The following is a 3,067-nucleotide window of genomic DNA, read 5'->3' as shown; positions in this document are numbered from 1 at the left end:
AGAGTACGGATAAGAGGTAAAAGAAATGAGTTTAGCTGGCTGCAAGAGAGCTTTATGTTGGATATTAGGAAGTACGTTCCAGTGCTGGGGATGGTTAAGCGGTGAAACAGATTACCCAGAGAAACTGTGGAATCTGCCATTGCAAGTTCTTAAGCATGGGTTAGGCATAGGCAAGCATTTGTCTAGGATGATCCTGCCTTGAGCAGGGGATTAGGCTAAATGATCTCTGAGATACTTTCCAGCCTATTTTTCTATGATTTACCCAAGTTATATACACCTGTTGCTAACAACTCTCCAGAGTACCAGTAGGCAATACTGTCTCTTAATCCAAACTGTACACATGCCAGTAGATCTGTTGTACTATTTTGTACAACATGGTCCTCCAGGTAGCTGATGGAAAGATGAGTCTGATGTGGACCTGATATGCTTCTTAGTCTGTTTCAACCAGCAATTGCTCCAACCATTTTAAGTTCACTGAAACTTCAGGTTTCTCTTAGAACCAAGTTGTAGTAAATGAGATGAAGTAAGTTGTGTTTTTATTTGACTAATTAGCAGTCCTACTTCCTGGCCAATGCACACAGAAATGTGCAGTCCTTTAAAAACTATCACAGGCCCACATAACATCACTAAGACATAATGGTAGTTGAAACTCTTTGAAGGGCAAATATAGGTGAACAAAGTGATTTTGCTTAGATTTTGCAGGTCTTAATTGGAATTAAGTGGTGGGGACAGGGACAGAATTTCATACTAAATAGTATAAAACAAAAGAAGTTTATGAAAGCAATTGGTACTTTCCGGGGGCGCCTAGTTTGTGCTGTCTCCATCAGGTCCTTGTTAAAATGTGTTGCAGGTTAAGGCCCCTATGCACACTGGAACGCTTGGCCAATTATTTATATTGCTAAAGCCCAGTGTAAGTCAGGACTGGAGAGCTGTAGCTGTGATGGTTCAGGGAATAAGCAAGAAATTATGTTTGTTTGGTAATCTTTTATTGGACCAATCCTTTTGGTATTCCTAAAAGGTTGTCTAACATCTTTCCCATCCATTTTTTCCCATCTTTTAATCCAATAAAAGATATTAGAAAACCAATCTTGCCTCTCACTGACCCTCAAAGGTATTTGGCTTTCTGTCTCTCATTGACTTCCTCTCAGGATCTGGGCCTAAGTTTCCACATCTCAGTCCAGTAGGAGAATGGGGCAAGGTGGTTACCAGAAGATAAAGGCTAAACCAGCAATGGCAGACAGTTTGAGTGAGAGACATGGGGGTGGGAGGCTGGGGTGGGGAACTGAGGCAGGGAAAACCTGAGAAATGCATTACAGTGGGTAAAAAAAGCAATGCCACAAACCTCTCCCCCATTTCTTGTGTCCACAGAAGCATGGGTTATGAGAATAGCCATGAAGTGCATTACTTACCTCAAAGATCAAATTAAATGACATATTAATGGTCTGATGAGCTCTATGAGCATTGTTGAGATATAAGAAAATCAGATTCCTTAGGTAAGGAGTTGGGTTACATTTTGAGGGCTTGGGATGTGTGGCTATGCCTATTTCACAGGCTTTCAAAAATGGGGCCCCAGAGGAGGATATCAGAAAGGGAAGATAAAAAGGTTTCATTCCAAGTCCCCAGAACTGGAGTAGCTCATTCCTGTGCACTCCATAGATTCTGCAAGACCTCTTGGTTGTATAAGGCCATCTGTGAGGGTTCTGCTGTCTTTGCACAAGCACTAGGCTCTTTTCTTTAGGTGATGTAGCTTTGGTGTCATGCTCTTAATGCATCTCTTTGTCAGTGTGTGTCTCCACAGTTTGTCAAAATGAGGTTTTTCTAGCAGTGTTTCAATGTAGGAATTTGTACATCCTGAAACATCATCAGTACTTGTGTCAGTGGGATGACAACCTACATCTCCCCAATCCTGCATGTCGAATCTAAGCTATAGCTGGTTCTTTCTATGGCCTCTGGCAGAGAATAGATGAGGCTCCTTGGATATTAGGGCTGTGCAAAGCTTTGGTCACTGATTAAATTCGGCTCAGTTAGGTGGCCGAATCTCTGAATCTGAATTGAATCAGGAGACCCTTTAATCTCTCCAAATTGATCTGGAGAGATTGGATTATTTGGACATAGGCACAGCTTTAAATGTTTTTACATACCTCAAGGTACCAGGTGGCTCGTGAACGCTGAGATGCTGGGGCGGATGGAGCGTCCCATGGGAGCGCAGGGGGTCCCCAGTGCACTCAACGGTGGACCCAGAAGCGGACCAGAAGCACTTCTGTTCCACTTCTGGGTCCACCATGGAGCGTGCAGGGGATCCTCCTCCCAGCTCAGTGACTGGGGCATCCTGGGTCCCCCTGTAGCCAATCACCGAGCCAAGGGGAAACGGCGGGGGCGGGCCCATGTACACAGCAGTGGACCAGAACACCGTGGGGTGTTCCATCTGCCCCACCATCGCAATGATGGTTCATGAGCTGCATCTGGTACCTTGTGGTATAAAGAAAAAAACATTTAAAGCTGTCTCTTTGGAGAATCAGCGATTCAGCCAAATCGAATCGGGATAGTGATCTGAATCAAAAAATTGAATCGCTGTCCCTGATTTGGGCCAAATCCAAATTGAATATGGCCTATTTCACACACCCCTATTGGATATCCATTCTCCATTACCTATCCTAGGAGAGTCATAGGCACCTCAACTAGTAAGCTTTGATTTTTTTTTCTTTCATGTTCTCTGCGTCTTTGGCTTTATCGAGTTTCCATCACTTCCTGGTGAATGTTTCTTCCCCCCACTACTGTCCCTCCATTTTATCCAATGAGTACTAAATGCAAAACGTGGAAACTCCATTGAGGGCTGGACCAGAACCCCAGGTACCTCCCATATTGAAAGGGGAGTGCCTAGCTCATTAAGACATGAAGAAACAATTTCTAGTCCTACAGCCCTTCTTTTCCTGACTGCCCAATGGCTGGCATCAACAGGAAGGCTAGATGGTGCTCTTGGCAATGCCTAGCCCATAGCCTAGGGCAGTGGTCTCCAAAGCGGGGTGCGCAAGACGATCCACTGGTGTGAGGGAAGAAAATATTAGAA

The 3,067-nt window shown here is 44.4% G+C and overlaps 1 long non-coding RNA gene across 1 annotated transcript in view; it reads left to right on the top strand.

The window, feature by feature from the left end:
* Nucleotides 1-3,067, top strand: part of LOC109319823 — a 9,323-nt gene that overhangs the window by 1,503 nt on the left and 4,753 nt on the right. The window contains exon 2 of the long non-coding RNA XR_002103635.1: nt 632-639. This is a non-coding gene — a long non-coding RNA (uncharacterized LOC109319823). The remainder of the gene's footprint in view (nt 1-631; nt 640-3,067) is intronic.

This window comes from Crocodylus porosus, unplaced genomic scaffold, assembly GCF_001723895.1.
Source record: "Crocodylus porosus isolate Cpor-Errol unplaced genomic scaffold, CroPor_comp1, whole genome shotgun sequence".
Classification (NCBI taxonomy): Eukaryota; Metazoa; Chordata; order Crocodylia; family Crocodylidae; genus Crocodylus; species Crocodylus porosus.
This window is presented reverse-complemented; position numbering and strand designations above follow the sequence as displayed.